The following is a 26,739-nucleotide window of genomic DNA, read 5'->3' on the forward strand; positions in this document are numbered from 1 at the left end:
CATACTTTTGTATATACCTGCTTAGTAGGGCTTTTGGGCCCCCCTAAGTGGTGCTCTTTTTTATACAAAGTCAGTTTATTGCCCCCACAATCTGGGTCCTCATTTTACCTACCTCGAAAGGATGGAAGGCTGAGTCAACCCTGAGCCTGGTGAGATTTGAACTTGCAGTAATTGCAGGCAGCTGGCAGCTAAGTACTACTTTAACAGCACTTAGTCCACTGCGCCACCCAGGCTGTTAACAGAAACTCTTGTTCTGTTTCTTCCTATTGGACTGTATGTTGATTATGTCATAGGAGCCTATTGTTGGCTAGCTATATTTTCCTGGCTGCTAATACACAACATACAGTACTGAAGAGAAAATTTATTTTCAAGGCAGGATGTAAATTAAACAGGTCAGTGACTTTTCAGTCATTAGACTGAGATGAATTCATCTTTCTCTTTTTGTGCCTTCATGTCAATCCAGACTCCTGGCAATTGCAAGCATACACTGATGCAGTTTTGTTGGAAAAGTTTTCAGAGGTGGTTTGCCAGGACCAGAATTCAGTCTTAGTTTCTAGCCAAGTGCCTTTTTACCACTGCACTAAAGTGCCTCTCTTCTTTAATCTAGCTGTGAGAAATTTGGACTATTTTAAACTGGCAGGTTTGTCCAAATAAACTTTTGAAGAATATATATACTTTCTAATTCACTATAATAAAGTGACGAGGTATTTAATTGAAATAAGTGAAACCCCATAGAGGAATATAACAAGTTAAAAACTGATTTAGCAATAGCAACAGCAGTTAGACTTATATGCCACTTCATAGTTCTTTACAATGCTCTCTAAGCAGTTTACAGAGTCAGCATATTGCCCCCAACAATCCAGGTCCTCATTTTACCAACCTCGGAAGTATGGAAGGCTGAATCAAACTTGATCCGATCAGGATCGAACTCCTAGCAGTGAACAGCAAGTTAGCCTGAAATATTGCATTCTAACCATTGTGCCACCACGGCTCTATAACTCACATAGAGTATGAGTTAAGGATGGGCAAGTTAAGGGGGGAAGGGAAGAGAAAGGAAGATGTTGATCGGAAGCAAGGAGACCTATGGAATATGACATAATGGAGGCAGCAGAGGAACAGGAATGGAGGGAAGGAGCTAGCAGGGCTGGGGGAAGATGGGCTGGTGGAATTTGCCACCCTGATAGAATTTGCAGTTGACTGGATGAAGGAAAGAGAAAAGAGATGCACTGAGAATGGTTTGACAGAATTTTGGAAAGCTATCTGTTTGGGGAGTGGGGGTGGGGTGGGGGGTAGGGGTTAAACCACACACATTTTCTGTTTCATGCAGAGAACTATTTCACAATACAAACTAACAGCAGAGGCTAACAAAGACTTTACAATCTACAATCAATTTATAATCAGTGTGATATAAGTACTCCTTCCTTACAATAAAATATAAGGAGATGCTATTGTAGAAAATACTCATATCATCTAAATAGAGATACATTTGTTGTACATGTGATGTGTAAACCCATTATGAAGGATAATGGGTGGCAGCAGATATGCAAGATAATGTAGTTATGAAGCCTTAATAGTATAAATAGTGCTGTCTGAGATATATTGAAACCCCCATAACACGCCTGCTCAGTGATGTATGTTTTGCTTTTCATGCTGTAGCTAACTGGAATTATCACTGAACCAAAGTAACAACCTTGACTGCACAAGTTAATTGTGATCGCATTTTGAAGGAATCTCAGGGTCCCTGTTTAAAGTGGAAGAAGGCACAGGGCTTTCCTCACAGGAGGAAATGATGAAATAAACCTTACAAAAAATAAAGAGCCAGCAGAGGGAAGAAAAGGGAAAAGAAAAAGATATGCAGGGAATGGAGAAGCAAGTAAACACTATGCAGGCAAAGAGCCTAAAGCTACTCATGAAATTTAAAGTAACCCTTCTTGGAAAGTCCCTAAACTAAAACCGCACTGAATTTGACAGCTTTTCATTAACTGAGACAAATTTTTCCCTATTTTAAAACACTGAATTTCTGCCTTGCTTCAATGTTTGCCTTTACTAAACTTCTTTTTGAAAATTTAGAAACCAATGCTTTAGCTGTAATTTTTTTTTCAAAATAAGAAGAGATGAAATATCCCATGTATCAGGAAGATATACTGGACAATGTGCAATGATTATTCATATGTCTGTGTGTTTGTGCTTTACTATATGTAGTTAGGATCTCTCTCTCTCTCTCTCTCTCTCTCTCTCTCTCTCTCTCTCTCTCTCTCTCTCTCTCTCTCTCTCAATTGGATGAAGTGGTGTCTGTCTAAACTTACAGGGAGAGCAGAGTTATTAAATGTGTTTGTATTTGTTATGATGGATATTTGATTTCTTTATATATTTATTTTCCTTTTTTTTGTGTAGGATAGTCCTTGACTTACAAACAGTTTTTTAGGGACCATTCAAAAATCACGACAGTGTTGACAAAATGGACTGGACCACTGCCTGAAGTTACAGCCATTGCAGTGCTCTTATATGGTTTAGGGATTTAAATTTAGGGATTTGGCAGCCTGCCCACACTTACAATCTCAGGAACACTCCAACTACCCCCATTCACTTCCCCCATCCCCCCATTTATACACTTTTGGCCATACTTCATCCTGTCTTGTGGGGCAACAAGCCTCAGCAAGTGGCAGCATTCATTCCTTCCCCAAGAGGCAACATTTGCTCAAGCTCCAGTATTCATTTTCTCCCCATACGTAGCAGAGAACAAATGCTGGGGCATTTGCCACTTATAGGGAGAAAATAAGTGTGTGAATGTTGCCACTTGAGGGGGACCAAAATAAATGTGTGGGCTTGAGCAAATGCTACTGGTTGCTGAGTCTTGCTGCCCTATAAGGCAAGAGTGGCCAAATGGACATTGATGGGTTGAGATGGGCATTCACTTAACAATCTTTGATTCTCAGTTAATGACCTAACAGGGAGAGATGGAATTGTGGACACTAAATGATGCAGTCATGTGACATCTTGTTTTATGATCACTTTACTTAGCCACCAAAATTCTGATCCCAAATAGAGGACTACCTAACAGCCATGGTGGCACAGTAGTTAGAATGTAGTACTGTAGGCTAACTCCCTGCTCACTCCAGGAGTTTGATTCTAAGCGTTTCAAGGTTGACTCTGCCTTCCATCCTTCTGAGGTCAGTAAAATGAGGATCCAGATTGTTAGAGGCAATATGCCGACACTGTAAACCACTTAGAGAGGGCTATAAAGCACTGTGAAGTGGTATATAAGTCTAAGTGTTATTGCTATTATATTCACTCTTTTCTTCTTTTTCTTTTTTCCTCCACTTTTTATTCTTTCTTTCCATTCTTTTCTTTTTCTCTAAATTTAGTTTGTAGGAATGAAATATCTACAAGTAAACAACTAAGCTCAGAGAGCACCTAGGGCTCCACAATAAGCCAGATGTTTTACAAATAACAAAAACAATAATTGACTATTATAGTTAGCATATGACTTTATGCTTATGGTGGCTACCGTATTCTCAATACTGTTGTTCATGTCTGAGCCAAGTGGTTTCTATTGTATTTGGCTGCCTTGATGGTGAATTATTATTATTCTGTATTCCATGCTTGTTTGCTTCTTTATTTGTACATTTAAGTATGAATGTCTAAATCATTTCAGTCAACTAACTCTGAGAAGTGTACAAAGTAATAGCCACCACCAGTGGAACAATAAAATGCAATAATACACAATAAAATATACTAGGCACTTCCTCATAGTGAAATAATAAATTATCTCTTAGAAGAAAAAAAATGGGCAAAAGCAATTTTGGTAACAACTCAAATGGTGTCTTTTGACACCAGAACTACTCAATGATCAGTAATAAAGTACTATACTGCACATGTTTATGTTGTGCCTAGTACCTCTAATTGATGATGTTATAAATGCAAATGCAGGATGTGATGATAAACAGCCCACACAAAAGCTTGTGTGCACTGATTTTATCATACATCTTGCAGCATTGTTCACAGTTCAACTGAGATGGCAGAGCTACAGACAAAAGCATCCACAAGAATGTATTAAAAGGAAGTTGGAGGATTCTGGGTGTAACAAGAATGAGTGACGTGATCAGCAATGTTGATACCATGGGGACGCTTGTGATTTATTCCTCCCCACCCCAAAAGGTGACAGATGGGAACATTCACTAGAAGATGCTTAAGAACGAAGACCAGCTAATTATCTTTTCCAATCTAGAGGATCTTAATATTTGATAGAATAACCTTTTTTTTTTTTTTGCATTTCAACACTTCAACTTAAGAATGTCCAAGAACTTAAGAATGTGTGCAATAATGTTCACTAGGAGTATCAAATATTCTGTTGAGCTCTTGGGAGTGCTTGGGGCAGGCTGGGTTTTTATTTTTATCTTTTGGTGGGGGGGGGGGGAATCCTACCTGTTCTTCTTTCTGCTTTATAATATTTCTTTTTTTTAAAAAAGTTTTATTTTATTTTACATATACATATCAATGCATGAACAGTGTGGCAGACTTTGCAGTATCCTTCTCCTGGAGTGGGCTAGGAATGGAGATTTTGTTGTATCCTTCCCCTGCCACGCCCACCAAGCCATGCCCACCAAACCGTGCCCACGGAACCAGTAGTAAAAAATTTGAATTCTTTACTTGTCAATAGTTATAGAAAAACACAGCATCTTCAGATAGCTTAGTATTGCTATCTCTAGTAAAAGTAAAACAGTATCCCCTAGAACTGGTTTTATCCTGCTTCTCATTTAGGAATGTATCTAGGACAACTCTCAGAAATGAAGCAAAATGTCAATAAACAGGTGGATATAAAGAATTTTTAAAGTCTAGTTCTATGCACCTCCGATTCACCACATGTTCTAAAATTTACCTATGTTCTTTATTAATCCTGTTATTCCTTTAAATAGTAAACATTCACCACTCCAATAAATCACTTTCAAGTTAATATAATTTGAATTTTTGTGCAGTTTTGTTATCTATTGTCACAGCTATGATGATGATGATGATGATGATGATGATGATGATGATGATTTATTACATTTTTATACTGTTCTTCTCGGACTCAGGGCGGTATACAGCCATGTTAAAACAACATATACCCACAAAATTTAAAAAACAGTTTAAAATATATTAAAAATTTGGCCCTTATGTTAAAAAACTACAAACACCCAATTAAATTAAAATTCATTTTCTAGGCCATCCCGGCCTGTTGAAACAAATGAGTCTTAAGGGCACAGCGAAAGGTACGTAGGTCGGGGATCATACAAATCTCCGGGGGCAGTTCATTCCAGAGGGCAGGTGCCCCCACAGAGAAAGCTCTCCCCCTGGGTGTCGCCAGTCGACATTGTTTGGCCGACGGCATCCTGAGGAGTCCCTCTCTGTGGGAGCGTATTGGCCGGTGGGAGGCTATAGGTGGCAGCAGGCGGTCTCATACATATCCAGGTCCTAAGCCATGATGACAAGGATTTAGCAATCCCAACATTAAAAATTTATTTTCCTAACATATTTGTGGAATGTCAGCACCTCTGGGATTGTTCAAAGGTTGCTCATGATAGCTTACAATGATGACCTTTGCTTAAGATTGAAGTAAACAACTTAGATCACGAGTATGCATTTTTTATTTTTATTTTTGTAACCCATCCACTTTGCTCTGCTGTACAGGTGCTCTCTCAGTACAAGTTATCCTGAAGGTTCTTCCCAGAAATATTAGCAAGAAATTAATTGACTTGACATTGGCATATGGTACAGTAACCTCCTATTCCTTTCAAGCAGGTTTGTATGTGACATTATCATCTACATGAGCCAAGTCCAGCTAACAATCTGTCTGCTTCTTTTGTGTTAGAAAACCTCCATAATTAAAAGTATTGCAGCCTTCAAAGTGTTTGCACACTCCAGGAAACAGTTCTTTGTCTGAAATTGGGATGAGGAATGAATTATTTGTCCTCATGAATTCCAAAGAGATGGAACTTTTCCAAAATGAACACGAGCCCACACAGGAATCAATAGTTTTGGTAGTGTTCGGCATGTAACTCAGTCACATGATACACAGTGACAAATTGCTCCCTTTATTAAGTGATCTCACTGACCTTTACATTTTCAGTAAAAATACCTTTCCCTTTATCACTGCTATGACCCATTCTTTAAACTTTTTAAAATGCCAGCTTATTGGAAAATTAGACCTGAATTTAGTTTTAAAAGGACCATGAAGTAAGGACCTCTTCTCTTAAGTTACTGAATAAAGAAAATCATACTCATTGACATTGTTAAATGATTAGCAATAAACCACAGATTTTCTAAAAGTTCCCATGATCACATGCTATTCAAAGCTATTATATTTGTTTCCATGTGTCTTAACCTTAGCAAATTTAAGAAATGTAAACTTCAACTCCCAAAATTGAAGTGCTGGGATGCTGAGGATGTGTTGAAGTCAACACATTTTTTTAATTAAATGATTTTCAAGTAAAATTAAGACTATTATTTGTTGGTTTCTTTAAACATCTGCACATTGACAGACAGATAGACACACCCACAAGTTGCTATGTGTTCAAAAGGAAAGGGCTTAGTTTTAGAATCCACTTTTAAACAGCAGCACATAAGTATTCCCTTAGCTACACAGCATTGTGTTTCAACTCTGTCCTCATATTAACATAACCTGTTTTCTTTGGAACAGACAACTTTTCAAAATCCCTTGCTCCCCAAACAAAAACTTATACAAATTGCCATATAGCCTTAGGCTGTGATCTTTCAGGCAACATAAAAGAGTCTAGATCAGATAGAATATAGTGAGAGATGCTCTTCTTTGGAAAAGCCTCACAGAAAAGTTTTCTACAAGATTACTTTAAAATAGATGGAATTTAAGAACTTTAACAGAGGGCATAACTTTTAAGAGGCCAAGTCCCAGACATTTAGATCAGAATGAAATACAAATAAATCCGGTTATGAGTTAACATAAATGAGATTTTCCTAAAAAGTCACAACCCAGTCACTTTTGACATTGTCTTTTCCCACTTCTACAGGAATGATTCCAAAATCACTCCCATACTTTATCTATGCAACAGTGATATATCTATCCACTTTGATTACTCTTAGTCTTTTTTCTAATTGCTTTTGTTTTCCAAACATCAAGATCTTCTCCAAAGACTTGCCATCATTATTTATCCAAAATATTTCAATCTAAGTTTTATTATTAGAGGTTCCAGTGATCTATATAGTATTGAAACACCTAGTATTAAATAATTTGATCATCTTCCAACCAAAGCATTTTCCATATTTTTCTCTAGAATCTCAATTCAAAGCATCAATGAAAAACAGTGAAGTTTTTCTTTGTTCAGACTTTCCAATAGTTCAGCTTTCACAGCCCTCTTTTGCAATCAGGAAAAATATGGCCTTGATAATAGTATAACTGCAATAGATTAATTTTTTTAACCTTCAAATTAAATTCCTGAAAGTATTGGGAACTGGTTTTGAATTCTCTGGCGAACTTGACAAAAATACTGTGATAAGATAATGGCTCAGTGGTTAAAGTGCTGCATGATGGGGTGAGACCCAAGCGCCGCATGATGGGGTGAGACTCAAGTGTCGCATGATGGGGTGAGCTCCCCTTACTTGCCCCAGCTCCTGCCAACCTAGCAATCCAAAAGCATTCAAATGCAAGTAGATAAATAGGTACCACTTCGGTGGGAAGGTAACAGGTTTTGTGTGCCTCAGCATATAGTCATGCTGGGCACATGACCATGGAAGCTTCTTTGGACAATCTGGCTCTCTCAGCTAGAAAACGAAGATCAGCACCATCCCCTGGAATCGGACAGGACTGGGGGAAACTTTACCCTTACCTTAGTAATAGAAATAAGAAAGATTTCTTTTTAAAAAAATCCTTCTAAGATATTTTCACTTTTTTCTACCTGAATCTTTGCATTCAGTTACTTCCAATATATATATCTATTCATGTATATGTTTAGAGGCTTTGCAACTCTAGGCATCTTTCAGTAAAATAGAAAAAATACTATCAAGGGAGAGAGAAAAAAGAACCGTGCATATCTGGGAAAGATATGATGCAAGTAGCTCTTAATTTACAACTGCAATTGGGACCAGAATTTCCACTGCTAAGCAAGAGAGTTGTTAAGTGAGTCATGCCCAATTTTCCAATCTTTTTTGCATTGATGTTAAGTGAATCACAGTCATTAAACAAATTGACTTTGCTTGTTGGAAGCCAGCTAGGAAAATCGCAAATGATGATCACAAGACCCTGGGATGCTGCAATTATTATAAATAAATGCTGATTGCTAATTGCCCAACTTTGATCACATGACCATGGTGATGCTGCAATGGCTGTGTGAGGACCAGTTATAAATCACTTTTTTCAGCACCATATAATTTCAAATGGTTGTAAGTCAATGAACACCAGTATAACAAAAACAACCAATAGGGGTTTGACATTCATCCTAGCTTCAAACCTGGGAGAACAGCCAAATCTTCAAAGACTTCCAACATGCCATTGGGGTGAAAGCTATCTGGATCTCTGGAAGGACTATGTTCCAGAGCTCAGGTGTTGCAGCAAAGAAGATGTGCTTCCTAGGTCCTGATAATCAAAGGGACTTGGAGCACACTGACTCTGTCTAATGACACTGTGCAGCTACCGTAGGAATCCAAAAATCAGAATAAAAAGCATAATGACCTCCATATTTCCAACATTGCCCATAAAGCATTTGGAAATAAGCATTCTTAGGATAAGTCATCACTCTTGCAGGACTGAATTCTATAAATTAGTTTATTTTATCCATTCAGAATCTCGCACCATTTGTTATTAGTTAAGCCCTCTGCAAGGAGCACCACCTAAACAGCATTCATAGTTCTATAATCCCCTTAAATTAATCTCCACGTCCTCTTGATTTCTTGTGAAATGAGTTACATGTCTATAAATTGAATTGAAAGCATCACTGGCTCAAGATGGAACTGCTGTAATAGCTATTTGTACACAGGCAGAGTGAATGGCAATCAAGATTTAATCCAATATTTAACCCAATATTTGCCCTAAAAAGCAGATTTTTATTACTACTAATATAAAAATAATTCCAGAAGGAATATGATATCATGACTAAGCACATCATAAATACAGCCTCTGTAATGTTCCATGAACCTTTAGGGCAACTCATCTTTTTAAAATGTATTTTTAGAAGAGGGGGAAAAATATACAGCACACATAAACTCTCCCATCTCCTCCCCACCCTACCACCAAAACATAGATCAAATTGACAAGCTGAAATAGCTCATTTAAGGAATATCAAAATATTCCATTTTGAGCTGGCAGAGCAAAACATAATAAAAATCTCTCACTGCTCTCTGCCCACTGAAACAAAGCAGCTAATGAAATTGATCTTTTGAGTCACAGCCAAATGTGTTTCAATGCAAGGAAACTTGTCTGAATCCTATCAATTAACAAGAATTCAAATGAACTTTCTCACCCATGTCTCTCACTGCAGTATTATTCCATAGTGTATTAGATTGGCCCTAGGAATTTGTGGCTGCCTGATATTTCATATATCAGGATGAAATAATAACAGATTCATTTTATAACGGTCTTAGAATTTTTGAATACGCTCCACGTATCTTTCTATTGGCATTTGGGTATGGCTAAATGGTGCATTATTATTATCCACATGCTGCAGATTGTGAAGGGGTTTACAAACTCCACAAGGTTCATTAGGATGTCACCTTTTTGCTTAGAAACTTTCTGCTGTATATTTTCTTCCCACACTATTTGGATAATGATGAGAAGCAAAGGTCAATGTGGAAGAAACCCACATTTCAGCTGCTCTCCAATTTAGGAAAGTTGTGGATTTTTCATATTACCCAAGTGCACTACAAAAAAGATATTATATTCTTACCTAGCAGAGATAATGTAACACCACCACCCCATGTTACTGAAGAATGGAGATTTGAATCTGGAACTTCCTCATTTAAGCTAATTAGATCCCACATTTAATGCAAAATATGCACATTTTCCTTGCTCCCAGGAATCACATTTGGAAATTGATTCATTTGAAATACACCTGGCCCTGTTTTCAAAGCAAATAGCTGTGCAAATAATGAATTAAGATGCATCCTCACTCTCTTCTATCTGTAGATGACTATGGGGTCAGGACACGACTGGGTGGGCATGAGTGGGCAGAGCCTCCCGCCGGTTTTACTACTGGTTCTTGCGAACCGGTCCAAACCGGGGGCAACCCACCACTGATCAGGATAGAAAACAGAAAACTGAGGATTTTAGGCCCAAAGCCAACTGGATGACTTTGGGCCAGTCACTTTCTTTTAGTCCTAGGAAGGAGGCAATGGCAAGCTACAGAGGCTTGTCCACACAGTCTCTGAGAATCAGATATAACTGAATGGACAAAAAAAAAAATCCTCCATGACTATTTTGGTTTAGGATTCAGTAGAGACTAGTCACCTAATTTAATGCTTGGGGTTCTGAGCATTAATTGAGCTCTATCCAAATGTTGAGATAGGCAGCTATAGAAATTAAATAATTTTGTGGGTCATCTGCCCATTTCATACTTAACTACTCAGACATTACACACAAACTCTTTATATATACAGTTTAAGAACTTGTTTGAGACATGACCATCAACTTACAACAGTTCATTTAGTGACTGTTCGAAGTTACAACAGCACTGAGAAAAGTGATTTATGAACATTTTTCACACTTACGACCATTGTAGCATCCCCATTGTAATATGATCAAAATTCAGATGCTTGGCAGCTGATTCATATTTATGACGGTTGCAGTGCCCCAGAGTCATGGAACATCTTTTGCAACCTTTTGACAAGCAAAATCAATTGGGGAATCCAGATTTACTTAACAGCCATGTTACTAACTTAATGACTGCAGTGATTCACTTAACAACTGTAAAATGGGGCAAAATTCACGTAACAACTGTCTTGTTTAGCAATAGAAATTTTGGGCTCAATTGTGGTTGTAAATCAAGGACTACCTGTACATAACTATTTTTTCAGCTAGTTCAACTTGTTCATCTTACTTTATTCAAACAGGATTATTCAGGTCATTACAAATATATGTAGTCGGCATAACTTAGCTCACAATATACCCATCTGCAGTAGCCTCAGAGTAAAATCTCCCATGATAGAAGTTCAAAGTAAGATTCTCCTGACATAGACTTATGAATTTTTTTGAGGTGTTAAAGATATGCCCCCTGCATTTCCTGTTCCTGCCCCCAAATACTTGCTATACAGGGAAAGACAAAATTTGTTATACAAGTTAAGAAGATAGCTCTGAAAGCTTAGGGATTCTGCTTTCTAGGAAAGCATGACAACTTGTTTCCATTCAAATACATAATATTTTTTTTAAAAAAAAATGCTCAGCAGGGGATTTACAGCAGCTTGCTAGTTCCACAGCCATCATACAGTTGATGTAGCCCCTTCACAAATGTAACTGGAGGTGGTAAAGCTGTCAATGAAGACATTTTTGAAAAAAATACTGTAGATGATGTAATTTTATATAAAAAATTAAAACTTAATAATAATACTTCCATCAAACATTTGATTTAAAAGAATAACAGAGTTGGAAGGGACTTTGGAGGTCTTCTAGTCCAAACCCCTGCTCAGGCAGAAAACCCTATACCATTTCAGAGAATTTCTATTTCTATAGCTTTTTGAGAATACAAGAGTGCCAAACCAGATTGAATAACTTTCTTTCTTTCTTTCTTTCTTTCTTTCTTTCTTTCTTTCTTTCTTTCTTTCTTTCTTTCTTTCTTTCTTTCTTTCTTTCTTTCTTTCCTTTTCTTTTCTTTTCTTTTCTTTTCTTTTCTTTTCTTTTCTTTTCTTTTCTTTTCTTTTCTTTTCTTTTCTTTTCTTTTTTTTTGCCAGAATGGTTAAATCCTGAAATATCACATTAAAAATGGCAGCATTCAGCAACAGAATGTGAAAATCTCTTAGGACTCACCATAATAATGCCATAAGTTGTCATAAGTTCTCAGAGAAGGAAATTTTCCAAGAAAGATCCTCACCGGACCACCCCAATGATGCCCTTGAAGTGATGTCCTGGTGCCTGGAGGCCGGGCGGATCTGGATGGGGAGAAACAGGCTCAGGCTCAACCCATCCAAGACCGAGTGGCTGTGGTTTCTGACATCCCGATATAGTCAGTTGGTGCCATCACTATTGGGGGCGAATTGCTGGCCCCCACGGAGAGGGCTCGCAACTTGGGTGTCCTCCTGGATTCACAGCTGTCTTTAGAAGAGCACTTGATGGCCGTGACCGGGAGGATTTTTTATCAGGTTCACCTGACTCACCAGTTGCATCCCTTTCTGGATCGGGACTCCTTACGCACGGTCACTCATGCCCTTGTCACTTCCCGCCTGGACTACTGCAATGCTCTCTACATGGGGCTCCCCTTGAGGTGCACCCGGATGCTCCAACTGGCGCAGAGTGCAGCCGCGCGGGTGGTTATGGGAGCGACATGGCATTCCCATGTAACACCTCTCCTGCGCGAGCTGCACTGGCTCCCGGTGGTCTTCCTTGTGCGCTTCAAGGTCTTGGTTACCACCTTTAGAGCGCTCCATGGCTTAGGACCTGGTTACTTACGGGACCGCCTGCTGCCACCAGTAGCCTCCCACTGGCTGGTACGCTCTCATAGAGAGGGGCTCCTCCGGGTGCCGTCGGCCAAACAATGTCGACTGGCGACCCCCAGGGGGAGAGCCTTCTCTGTGGAGGCATCTACTATCTGGAATGAGCTCCCCCCGGAGATACGGAGGATCTCGGATCTATGCACCTTCCGCCGCGCTCTCAAGACCTTTTTATTCCATCAGGCTGGCCTGGCCTAACTGTTTCCCTTTTTTCCCTTTTTAAAACATAAATTTTAATTCATTTTTAATTTATTGGGGTGTTTTAAATCTGTCTTCGGCCAAATTGTTTAATTCGATTTTATTCAGGTTTAAATTTTGTATTTACGTTTTTTATCCTGTGGCTGTTCACCGCCCTGAGTCCTCCGGGAGTAGGGCAGTATACAAATCAAATAAAACTAAACTAAACTAAAACTAAACTTGAAGTCCCTGAATTAATCAAGGAACTGGATTCTATTCATTTCAGCTTGATTAGAGGCCATTACATTACAGCTGTTAAGTAATCAGCAGATCATGAGCCAATGGAGGGAAGCCTAACTACTACCTTTCCCTCCCTGTGATGGCTTCAGCATTTGGAAGCTGAGAGATGAGAAACTTGCTGCTGTTACTGCTAGAACCAGGCAGGCAGAAGAGCAGGTAATGCAGTTCTCAGCATTTATCTAGATGACTATAGCCTTATCATTATGGCGAAGCAGGTAGAGACAAATTGGGATCCTCCGTTGTGCTAAACTTTCAGTTGCTGTCCTAAGAAGAGTGCTGGGTTTCCCCAAAATTCAATTTTCCTCTCCCAATACGTTGGCTTCTTAGATTTCAGAAATGCAGCCATCCTAAAAGCAGACCCTACTTAAATTGCATTTCACAGTTGGGAGAGCCATCTGGTTTGACTGGCTAGCAGGAATACAGATCAGACAAAAGAACAGTGTAGTTGTGCCAATCCTCTGAAGTGATTTGAGTCCCCAGCTCCAAAATAGAGGGTTCAGGAAGCTAAGAAATGCACTGAGTAACAGCTATTGATAATGGACTCTAATCCCTCCTAACTTCTGGAAGCCCAGACAACCATCAATCCTTGAAATCAGAGCTCTCCAGTGAAAACACAGATCAGTTCTTCCTTTTCCTCCATCCTTTGATTTATTTAAAATCTATGTTATGTAGGCTCACTGTCCATTACATATAGGCTGGCTTTTCAATCCACCTTTTCCCTCCTGCTCCTGGAGGGAAGTTACGCCTAAACTTTCAAACTTAGACATGTGTAGCTGTACCCCTGCTTGTTAAAAGCTCACTCTCTTAAAACAGAGAAAAGGGCTTGTACAGAGCACGTATTGGATGTAATTCTCGTCCCCCTAAAACCGCAGTGTAGATGCTATCCCATTGCTAGCCCCCTGGGATTGTTCAATGCTATTCCCACAACACCACTTGTGCCTTTTCCCCACCGACAATTATTTCCCAGTGATCATTATTTTCCTTTTCATTGCCATTTCATATTGACTGTTCCTTCTCCTACTGATTTCTTTTTCAAGTTTTCATTGCTATTCCCTTAGCAGTGTTTATTGCTTAAAAGGCTATTTTCCCCTGAATGCTATTTCCCCAGTGATTGCTGTTAGATGTGTGCAGTATTCAGATCCAAAGGGGACAACATTGCTTCACCCTTGGTGGGCCTTTTTCTGGGCTAACCAATAGTTTACACAGGCTGTGAAAAATGTGGATTTGAGTTAAAAAGTTAGCAACAGGGTGGTGACACATAAATAGGAAAGGATGTGAAAAGAACATTACGCTTAAAAATATAAAACAGCCAACACTGGCTGAACATCAATCACAAGGGCCTAATCCCAAAACAGACTTGGAGAATATCAGCATCCTGACATCATGGATCAGAAATTTTCCCAAAACAATTACAGAGGCCATATAAGCATATATGTTTTCAAATCATTTAAATAAAGGAAACGGCTATCAACTGTCATCCGTATGGCAGTTGGTGATTGATTATGAGTATTCTATTCCATGGAACACTCATGGAGTAGAATATAAGAATGTCATATCTGTTCCCAGTTTCAGATCGGCTTTGAATAGTTGCGCAGCAAGTAAAATGACAACAACACAAACTCATTGTCTTCACTGGAAATCCTTTTACCAGACAATATTGTTGGAAAATGGTTTATTCAGGTCCGTAGTATTCATTCATTTAGAGATCCAAAGGCTTCCCCTCCATCACATAATAGCTACATTTTGGGGGGCAATTGTAGGAGCTTTAAAGGATGAAATAAAAAAATATTCATCCTTAACACAAAATGTCAAAAAAAGGCCAAAACATTTAAATCAGCCTACTCTGGTGATATCAAAGTACCATCAGCACACTATCTGTAGCATCCTGGCAAGACACAACAACAAAGTCCATCCCTTAGGACAGTATTTCTTTTTACTTTTAGGAACCTTTCCCACTTTTAAAAATTATGGAGGACCCCAAGAGAGCTTGGATATGTATGGGTTATACTATATTTATTGATGCTTACTATATTTAAAATTAAAGTTGATGCATTTATAGAATGTTTATTTATTGAATCATGTAAATATAAGATTATACCTATAAGATATTAACATAAAATATTTTCATCCAAATTATTTTTAAAAAAATAAAAATTCTAATTAGAAGAATAATATTATATTAAATGTTAGCATGTGTCATCAAAATCTGGTAAATAAATTTGATTTTGTAGACCCCTGAGGGAATCTTGGAGTATCCCGCCACCCCGGGATCTTCAGACCACTCTTTAGGCAACCTTTGAAAGGTTTCAAAGGTGAAGTTGAAAAAGCTTGTTGTAAGTAGTTTGGGCTACTTCAAGACTCATGTTTGTCATTAGAAACACAATCTGACATGAAACACTTTTACCAGATTAGGTTAGCATATCACTGCAATATTCCATTTTCTGGTTATCTCTGGCTTAGAATATTGCAATACATTGTAGAGATAGATAACCTTCAAGACCAACCCAAAATTCCAGGCAGTACAAAATAATAGGAACTTGACAATACAGAACTTGCTTACAGATACAGCTGTGCTTCTTTTCTGTTAAATAATCCAACTCTCTGAGCAGTGGTAGTTGTTAATAATGGCATGTATGAAGCTTAAAAAGACTGTAATTAAGAGTAGAAATTTAAATTGCAAAAGTTATTACTAAATTTTATTTATTAAAATATATGTATTCTTATATTTATCACAATATACAGTTGCTCATATGAATTCCATTCCATTCAATACATCTTATTGTCCACGACAGTATAACCACAATAGGAAATGTAGTTAATCAAACAGTGAACACCCAGTATTGATGTAACACAAAAGCTATCTAATGTAGAAAGAAAACCTGCATTGATTTTTTTCTAGTTAGTTCACAGCAAAGCCTTGATAATGAAATAGACCTTCCTGAAATCATGTACTCAATGTCCTTTAGAAGATGCTGAATTACACATATGAATTCTGTATTTATATGACTTCTCTGCCCATTACTTACTTTAAAAAATACATTCATATCATTGTTGAATTATTAAAATGGCATAATAAAAGGAAAATGTGGCCTTGAAACTAATAAAGAAAATAGTGCAATCCTAAATTGGTCTACTCAAGAATCATGCCCTATCAAATCATCCTGACTCTCCAAACTCAAATCAACCAGCAGATAGCATAATTTAGGTATTTTCTTTTAAATCATTTTCAAGGACGTCCATATCTATTATATAGAGTAGAGGAGACAATACAATTTTTGCATGCCATGAATAAAAGAACTAATTAAAATCCTAGCATTCTCTGAAAGCTGTTAATAAAAAGCTTTGAAGTATTTGCAAAAAATAAATTTCAGAAAAGAGGTTCAAAAGAACTTCCAATGTAATAATTGGAGATACTGACATGGAACCTCAATTACAGAATGTGCATCTTACATGAAGTTCATGGAACATCACATAGACAGTTGATAAAATGTGGAGGTTTTCAAGGATTTGTTTGAAGAACTTGTAAATAAGCCTGTCTTAGAGTAGGCTGTTATCTACCTGGATTATAAGGAAGAGTGAACAGAACAGAAAATCATTTTAATCATTTTAAACATGTAAACTGCTAGCATGAAATTTTCATAGCAGAAAAATGAATAAATTAAAAAAAAACAGTTTTAAGCAAGCTGGGATATATATATTTATATAAAATATGCCAACATTTAAAAAGATATTCAAGCCTGTGTTTCAAGGAATTTATTATCATAAATAAATATTTTAGTATATAATGCTGTGCATTTCTACTCAGAAGTAAGTTTTACCTAAATTAATGAGGCTTATTTTCATGTAAATATGTATATAGAATTGGAGTCCTAGGCTGTAAGCTACAGCAAATCAGCAAAAGAAACGATTCCAGCCTAAGGACAGCCTAAGTCAAGGGCTTTTTTTCTTTTCTTTTCTTTTCTTTTCTTGCGATTTGTTCAACTGCTGAATATTTTTCTTTTGTACGTGCAGCAACTTCATTATATTGATGCATGCTCATATTCCATTCATATTTTTGACACGATATCATACATGCAAAGTAATTGCTATTACTCTTATCAACACTGTTTGTTAAATCCATACGTGTTTAATGCATTTTTTTCCCAATGAATTAAACTAGCCTGGTGTGCAATGCAAGAAAATAAGTCAACATTCTCAACATTATTTCTATAAGTGAAGGTGAACTGCTTTTACTTCTTTTTTTGTGTTGTTGAATGAGCTGTTGTATAGACAATTCATGTCAGGTACTCTCCTAGTATGGATGATTCTCGACTTATGACCTTAATAGAGCCCAAAATTTCTCTTGCTAAGTGAGACGTTTGTTAAGTGAGTTTTGCTCCATTTTACAACCTTTTTTGCCACATTTGTTAAGTGAATCACTGGAGTTGTTAAGTTGGTAACACGTTTGTTAGGTGAATCTGGCTTTCCCATTGACTTTGGTTGTCAGAAGTTTACAAAAGGTGATCATGAGACCCCAGAGCACTGCAACTGTCATAAGTATGAACCAGGGGTGAAATCCAGCAGGTTCTGACAGATTCTGGAGAACCGGTAGCAGAAATTTTGAGTAGTTCAGAGAACTGGCAAATACCACCTCTGGCTGGTCCCAGAGTGGGGTGGGAATGGGGATTTTGCAGTATCCTTCTCCTGGAGTAGGGTGGAAATGGAGATTTTGCAGTATCATTCCTCTGCCATGCCCACCAAGCTACGTCCACCAAGCCACACCACGCCCACCAAGCCACGCCCACAGAACTGGTAGTAAAAAAAATGGATTTCACCACTGGCATGAACCCATTGCCAAGCATCTGAATTTTGATCATGTGACCATCAGAATGCTGCAGCGGTTGTAAATGTCATAAGTCACTTTTTTCAATGATGTTGTAACTTTGAACAGTCACTAAATAACTGTTGTAAGTTGAGATATACCTGTAGAAGAGTACCTTACCTATGTTCAGTTTTGGCTGAGACATCAGACCTTATGCCTAGATCGGTGAGAGAAAATAATTATGGATTAAATAAAAATGGTTTCATTATTCCCATTTTCCTGAGATTTTTTTTTAAACGAATCACACAAACCAAGTGTTCCACTACCAAGACAACAACCTACTTCCCACATAGAGGAACTGTATAAGAACATTAGTCAAATGAGCACAAACATGCTTCAACAATCTGGAAAGCCAAAAAGAAGAAACACCACCTATAAAACCTCCAACAAAATGAATATCCGCACATCTTCATCAAAAAGTATCTCACCACACAACCTGCTACAACACAGCCAGCACAACCTATGAAAACCATAGATCAAAAACATCTGTGTCAACCAAGAGTCTACTATAACTGATTTGTAGTGCACAAACCAACTACAATAAAACCCTCCAAAATATCTTCAGCAAGTCGAAAGACTCAATAACCAGGATAGGGGTCATCTGCAACATATAATGCAAGATCCCCCTATGTAGAACAGACAAGGAAGAGACTAGTAGAGCATGTCCCCAAACCCCAACAAGAAGTCAGAAATTATGCTAAAAACTCCTTAATTCAATTTCAGTTTCAACTGGGAAACTATTAGCATTTTAGATAAAGCCAAATTAAAAAGAAAAAATTAGAGAAACCCTGGAAGCTTGATATTCAGACAAATCAGCCATCAACAGACACAAAGTGATAAATCACATTTTCATAGTATTCAAAAGAGACAATAACAAATCTAGGAAGGAAACAAAAAGACTAGAGCACATACCACTAGCAGCCAACACTCAAATAAGGGATCAACATCAGACAGTCAGGCAGAAAACAATACTCAATAAAGGAACTGCCAAGGGGTAAATCACATTCCCATCCAATCTGGCACAACAAGCTACTACATAAACAGGCAGAAAACCCAACATTCACTCACCACTGATGATGTTACCTAATTGGGTAATAAAATGTCTACAAACCACCAAGCTTAGGGAACTCTTAAGAATTCCAGAGAGATGTATAATTAATTTTGTTAAAGTACCCCAATTATTTTAGGGATACAGGATATTGAAATGTTCTTATGCTGCACTTGTATAATTCAGTGGAAAAAAACATGGTAATCATAACAGATTTTGACTTGCTCTTCATAAATACAGATAGTCAAATAGTTCCTAATTTTTCATAAAATAAAATAGTCATTGCCTATAAAAATGGGAGAGACGTTAGCAGCCCTCTTTTGCAAATGTAACATTATTAATAAATTGTGCAGATGTAGAAGATTGCAAATGTCAAGCAATTGATTTCCCGTTTTTCACATTAAATCTTCAGGGAGTTAGTCTACTTTTCATGCCTAGATCAAATTGGGATGCTTGCTTCCTAATGCTATGTTATTTACAACGAAAGAAGCATGAACCAAAAGGCACAATAATCAATCAATATCTTATTAACAAAATTTGTAGCCAGGGGCTTTACTGTAGGGAGAGGACCCATAAAAAAGGAGCCATCAAAGCTATTGTTAAGAAGAATCATAAAGAGATATTAAGAGTTAAGATTGGAATTTGCACAAAGCTATGCTTAGAAATGATTGTTTACAAGATCAAAAGTTTTGTTTTAGCCCTATTACCATGAAGTATTTGAGGGAGACATTGCTATAGCTTTGTAAGATCAAAGCTTTGTGAGGTCACCTCCAGCCCTATGATATATGAGGCTATCAAGATTTTGAACGTCAAAAACATTATGGCAAGTTCACAAGAAGCTCAAAAACATGATATCCAGTATTTGGTTCAACATTCTTATTAATTTATAAATGTAAAGTAATAAGTTACTAGGTTGTATTGTGAGATATACTTCCTCTTCAGCAAGAGCCATAATTCAACTGGTCCTTTAGTGTGGTTTTGAGCAGGATAGATAAACTCAAAAACATTCTCCTGAAAATTGACTAAAAGAGGAATTTGAATTTTACAGTAGGTGATAAGATGAATATCCCATTTCAATATCAGAGAGACATCAGTAGATAAAGTAGGCTACTTTTCTGAGGTGGAGAAAAGAATCTAGGGAGAAGATCAAGCTTGTAATATAGACTTTCGGGCAGAATTTGATCTTTCACCCAAATGACATTCATATATTCTATTTTTATTGCTATATAATGAATAGCTTGGCTTTACACGATATGTCTGTTACTACAAAAGCAAAAGAATCTTAATAGCATTCTAATTTACTTGAATGATGAAGAAAGTCGGTCAGTCCAGCTCATTTCTCACCAACATGCTGCAGTTTGCAATAGCAAATCTTAATCAGCAGTATCCTATATCTACCCCTGAAGTGTTTGCAGCAAAACAGGCTCAAAATGTGCTGAATGGAGATGCACATTAATAAAGTGTATGTCTCCAGAGGGATTCTGATGCCTCTCTGCTTAATGTTGCTATTACTGATCACACATTAAATCATGTTAGGGAGGGAAACACCTCTTTAAAGTTATTTAAGGTTCACTTTGCTTCAATGATTTCAATTTAAAAATTAGCATTTCAACATGCACCATTTATTATGTAAAGAAAACATGGCATCATCTATATTCTACTGCCCTCTGGCTGAAAAAGAATATGCTGCCAAAGGCCATAAAAATTAAATATGCATAAGTGCTATTTTATTGAAATATGCAATTGTTGTATTGCTACTGGTTTAATTTACGTTTGTTGCTTAATACTGTGCTGATGAGAATTTGTAATATAACTAGTATTTTCCTTGGTTGATTTAAGCAAATTGATGCTACTGATGGCCACTGCATTTTCATTTTTGCAACATCATCCTTAGTACAATATGTTTAATCACAAGAAATCTCTTCCGAGGATAGTGGATCTTACTTCAAGGTAGGATTTCACACGTTTTTCTCCAAAAATCAGAAAGCTCAGATAAAGTATTTCTGAATATAAGCTTTAAGCTACCAGAAGAACTCACCATTTTGCAAATGGTGAAATGGCCATTAGATATGGTTAACTGCTGAATGAACTGTCAAGGAAGTTACCAGTTACAGCATCTGGATACAGAAAGAATAACAGGTAGAAAATGTAGAAAAATGCTATAAATATGTAGTGACTAACAGTTGGTTGCTTTATCAGTAGCAACTTCAAGTGGAGGTACTGTCAACATCCAGCTCGAGAATTCAGATAAAACTCCAGGGTCATTCCATCTCTGAAAATCTTACTGTTTATTGAATACACTGTACGGTAATGTCGAGGCAAAACTAACTCTGAGGTTCCCAAACACCAGTTCATAGAATAAAACAATACAGCCCCCAACATCTCACATAGTCTATGTAAACAAATTCTCTTTGTTATGGGAACCATCAGCTTCAACTCCACACCTTTTGTGATGTCCATGAAAAGGTTCCAGGCTCCCATGGTCTTCAGTAGAATTGTAGATGTTTTATTTCTCCATCTAACCCATTCGACAGCAACACCTCCTTCCCCTTACTCTAATGGCAAGTTGAAATGAAGAGGCATGCAACTGCCAAAGTTTCATCATTGTTAGGTACATGCTCAGAATAGTGTTGTTAGTTGTTAATGGTAAGGATGAAATGCATTATGTGAAACAATACCAACAGGAATGCAGGAAACCATTGAAAACCACTGCACTATATTTTTCTAGCCACCCATGTTTTAAGACAAGTATCTAATCATCCTTAGTCCTTTGGGGATCTTAAAAGGTGCAATGGTGCAATATCTGGGCCAGTCTAAATATTGCAACCTGGATTGTTAATTTTTATGCAAAACAGGACAGGTTGAAAACACTGTCAAACTTATGGAAAGATACCCAAGGACATGTAGTCACAAATCAAATAATTATGCTCTTATTAATAAAAGATTTCAAAATAGTGCATTGGGTGTGAAAACATATCCAGGAGCCAGTAGAAGCTCTAATTATGATTCAGTACTGATAAACATAAGGATAATATTGAAGAGCATCAAAAAGAAAAATATTAAAATTGATAGGAATGAACATCTATATGTTTCCATAGAAGTATAGAAGCAAAGTGAAATTATGAAGCAAGTGAGATTGTTTAGGCTGTTATCTAAGAAAGAAGCTAGTTGGGAGCACCCCCAGGAAATTCATCCCCCCACCAATGTATCTAGATTACTTTCATGTGTCTATATGCTGTTTCCTAATGAAGAAGGGAAATTGCCCCTCAGAGTCTTCACAGTAGTGGAAGATTTAGTAGCTTGATGGAAATAGCTTCTGTAAAACCTGAAAGAGATTTTGCTGCTAAAGGGATTTCAGATCTCAAAACCAGAGTCAGCTTTCATGTTAACAGTAAAGAACCAAGTATCAAAAATAATAATTCCATAAAGAAAGGAGGTGTCTCTCTTATAATACGCACAAAAATAAACAAAACATTGAAATCATTTTTTTTTCTCCCCCCAAAAAAGTGATATAAAATGGAATCATTTTCATTTAATGTTGCATCTCTATAAATCTATCTTGTTGAGAATAAAATAGACCAAAAAACTGGATTATTACCATCAACCAACTTAGTTTTTTCCCCCCTACAACATCCAGGATGTCACAGACAAAGCAGAGTTGAGGTGGAGATTTTCCCACTTCCTTCTAAAACTTTTTTCAGCAAAAATTAACTGAAATATATAAAATGATCCTAGGTGTCTAACTGAGTGTCAAAGTTAAGCCAGGATTTGACCAGAGGTCTTCCTACTACATCTCCCCTTTTTTATTTAGTTCATATTATGGTGTGCAATGTCATACTGAAGCAAGAGATCTTATGAATGATAACTGAGATAAAACCCTAACTAGGTTAGCCCCCATGTGTCTAATGTCTGGATAATGTTTCTATCATTACCGAGATGACAGGCAACTCCATCAGAATGACATTTCCCCCTTGAAAACCACCTGCTGTTGTTGGAGCTACATCAAAGCTGCCAATCTATAAACTCTAGCAACTATGCACAACTAAGCTCTTAATACACTCCCAGGCTATTTGAAAAGATCAGTTCTAACAGGACAATAAGAATAGGAACAGGATAACTTTCTCTTCCTTGTTCCACTTCTTAAAATGAAATGTAAAAACTAAGGGAGAAAAAACTTTTGAGATCAACTCTGCACAATTTTAATAGATACTACATTCAACTATTAAGAGGCAAAAACCTGAATACAAAAGGTAAACTGCCTGTTTAAGAATTCAGCTATCAATGCTGCACCTCACCCACTGCCCCATTTTGTAGTTTCTTGTGTTAGCCACTGTGCTCAGTACTCATTAATCTAGCTTTCCTAACCTTTAGGGATTTTGCCCCCCTGAAGATTTATTTTAGACTTCCAAAAAAGTTGCCGTTCTCCAGAACTGCTGATACTGTCCTTCTTTGTGAAAGTTTTTAAAGCAATTTACTTTAAAAAATACTTTAAAATAATAATGCCAGCCTCCAGCATCATATTTATTTTGTTTCATGCCACTTGTTTGCGCACAGGCTCACATAGAATTCTTAGAATAGAAATTGGTAGATGTTTGCAACTAAGGGCTTTTGGGGGAAAATGTGTCTACCTACTGCTGCACAGAAGACAAAGGTAAACCAGAGTGGAAGACAGCATCATAAAAGACTTACAAGGATAGTCATATCAGTTTCATCTGTTTGTGTTCTAGCAAAGGGATATTTGGAGATTGCCCATATTAAACAGCGCAGCCATTTTGTGAAAACATCCACAAATATGGATTCTAAAGAGGCAGCTTCCTTGTAGTTACTGTATATGGCATGGCCCACAGGATGTATTCAAGAAAGAAGACACAAATTGGAGAGAATTATTTGCAAGTGAAAAAACTCTAATTTTTGTCATCCACCGACACACCCATCTTCTATTTCCTCCTATCCTCATCTGAGAAGGAAATGACCTGAAAGGTGTCATTTCTGTAAAAGGAGGTTTTAAGAAAAGGTTTTGAAGATTTTATTTATTTATTTATTTATTTATTTATTTATTTATTTATTTATTTATTTATTTATTTATTTATTTATTTATTTATTTATTTATTTATTATTTAAATTTTTATACCGCCCTTCTCCCGAAGGACTCAGGGTGGTGCACAGCCAATACTAAAACACACATATACAAAATTTAAAACCATTTAAAAAATATATTAAATAATTTGGCCCCAGCCTTATTAAAAACTAAAACAACCATTAAAATTCATGTTTAAGCCAGCCCAGCTTGTTGGAACAATAAGGTCTTGAGGGCAAGGTGAAAGGCGTATAGGTCAGGGATCATCTGGATCTCCAGGGGCAATTCATTCCAGAGGGCAGGTGTCCCCACAGAAAAGGCTCTCCCCCTGGGTGTCGCCAGTTGACATTGTTTGACCGACGGCACCCTGAGGAGTCCCTCCCTGTGGGAACATATTGGCCAGTGGGAGGCTATCGGTAGCAGAAGGCGATCTCATAAGTATCCAGGTCCTAAGCCATGGAGAGCTTTAAAGATGGTGACCAACACCTTGAATCGCACCCGGAAGACCACCGGGAGCCAGTGCAGCTCGCGCAGGAGAGGTGTTACATTGGTGTTGCTCCCATAATCACCCGCGCGGCCACATTCTGGACCAGCTGGAGCCTCCGAGTGCTCTTCAAGGGGAGCCCCATGTAGAGAGCATTACAGTAGTCCAGAAGGGAGGTGACAAGGGCATGAGTGACTGTGCACAAGGAGATTGATGATATAACTTACTGGATGTTCATCAACAAGTTCTCAAACATAACAGAATATTACAGGAAAATTCATTGTTTTGAAAGTGTTCCAGAGACAGTTGGAGCAAGACACCTGTATAAATTACTGCAGACTAGACAAAAGGATGTCTTTTTTAATGTTTTTCTTTCATACTTTCTTACTCTGTGATTTATGGTTCAAACATGCAACAACAAAAATAACAAAATGGCAACTAGTTCAGATATGAAAAATAAGGTGGAAAAAGTTGGGATGCTAGAATTTTGTATGATGAAAACATCAGATCTATTCTTTGGTATCTATGGTGCAAAGTCTCTGGAATAGCAATGGTACAAGCTTTGCAGAATTGCTGCTAACTCAAGAATAAATGGGACAAAGCTCTATGGACATTGAGGAGCCTATTTGATGTAACTGTTAAGGAACCAGGCTAGAAACCAGAAGATTGTGAGGTCCAGTACTGCCTAAGGCAGGAAGCAGATTAAAACCCCACCCATGCACATGATATCATGAATGTATAAATGTATAAAAAGATGGGGCAGTCCTGTCTTTTATCACTTCGTAAAAGAATAAATGAGGAACTCTAGCCTACGAAACACATTTTGCTAGGGATTAAAATTCAGGAACAGTAAACAGGACATTTAAGCAAATTTCAATATAGTAGAAGGTTGGATAAAGAATTTTACTGTGTTCTTCTGGTTCTGAGATAATAGAAGCAAAGCTGGATATCATGTAGATCTATTTTTCTGAACCAGGGGCCTTTGGTGCTCTACAATTCTCAACCTCCCCAACCAGCTAGAGTTATATTAAATGGAGAAGATGGGAATTGTAATTCAGGCACTCTTGCTGCTGTTAGCAGTCTTTAGCTTATGATTTCCCTAGGGCTATACATATACATCTTCTTTGCCACAAATTCTTCTGTGGAAGCTCAATGCATCCTGTATGTTATTATTACCAATATGTGTAGGAGAACTCATGGTTGTTACTTATTTATTTCTGGGAAATTTAATGTTGGAATGAGGATCGATTTTCCCACAGGGATGATGTTCTGGATTTCTCCTTGAAGAAGAGACGTAGGATCAGAGGACCTTCCATTGCTATTATTAGCAATGATTACACTGGTTTATATTCTTATTTATATGCATCAGCAGCCTGCCTAAATATTAGGACTCCTTTGAGACCTTTACAGTCAAGAGTTCAGAAAAGATCAACTCCTTAAATCCTTTTACTAAAAAAATAGATTTAATCAGAAAAAACTTGCTCTCTGTCTCCATTGGAAAACATTTAGCGAAATGAATATAGGCTAAATACATGGATTCTTGGTGACCCTCAGATTAATTCTCATGTTATACTATGATTTGATAAAGCTAAAGACCTAATCTAAAGATGCACAATAACTATTAGTACACAGATACTTATGTGAAGTATCTGTGTACGAATAGTTATTGTGCATCTTTAGAAATGAAGGATGTATGTAATCTGAACTGGTGTTCATTGCTTGCATATATATGGCTGTAATCTTGTCAAATTAAGATTTATGACTAAGAAAAATGTAAGGTTAATAAAAACTTAATTAATTGTGGTGTACAAACACCACAAATGAAACATCCCTGATTATGAAAATATCTACTATCATTTAAATTCTTTTAAATTTAAATTTAAACTCTTCATACTTTACATAAATGACCTTTGTGATCATATTAAAAGTAACTGTGTTCTCTTTGCTGATGATGTTAAACTATTCAACACCACCGACACTGCAACTACCCTTCAAAAAGACCTTGACTATGTGTCAGATTGGTCTAACAAGTGGCAACTTCAAATCTGAACCAACAAATGCTCTGTCTTTCACATTGGCAAAAAGATCAAAACATAAAATACAAATTAGATGGATATGACCTTGTAGATGACCCTTACTCTGTCAAG

General features: G+C 37.3%; 1 long non-coding RNA gene across 1 annotated transcript in view; it reads left to right on the top strand.

Annotated features, from left to right (window-relative positions):
- Window positions 1-346: 346 nt before the first annotated feature.
- Window positions 347-26,739, top strand: part of LOC117662455 (uncharacterized) — a 48,043-nt gene continuing 21,650 nt past the window's right edge. The window contains exon 1 of the long non-coding RNA XR_004590412.2: window positions 347-392. This is a non-coding gene — a long non-coding RNA (uncharacterized LOC117662455). The remainder of the gene's footprint in view (window positions 393-26,739) is intronic.

The sequence above is a fragment of the Pantherophis guttatus genome, chromosome 3 (assembly GCF_059756535.1).
Source record: "Pantherophis guttatus breed Tessera chromosome 3, ASM5975653v1, whole genome shotgun sequence".
Lineage (NCBI taxonomy): Eukaryota > Metazoa > Chordata > Lepidosauria > Squamata > Colubridae > Pantherophis > Pantherophis guttatus.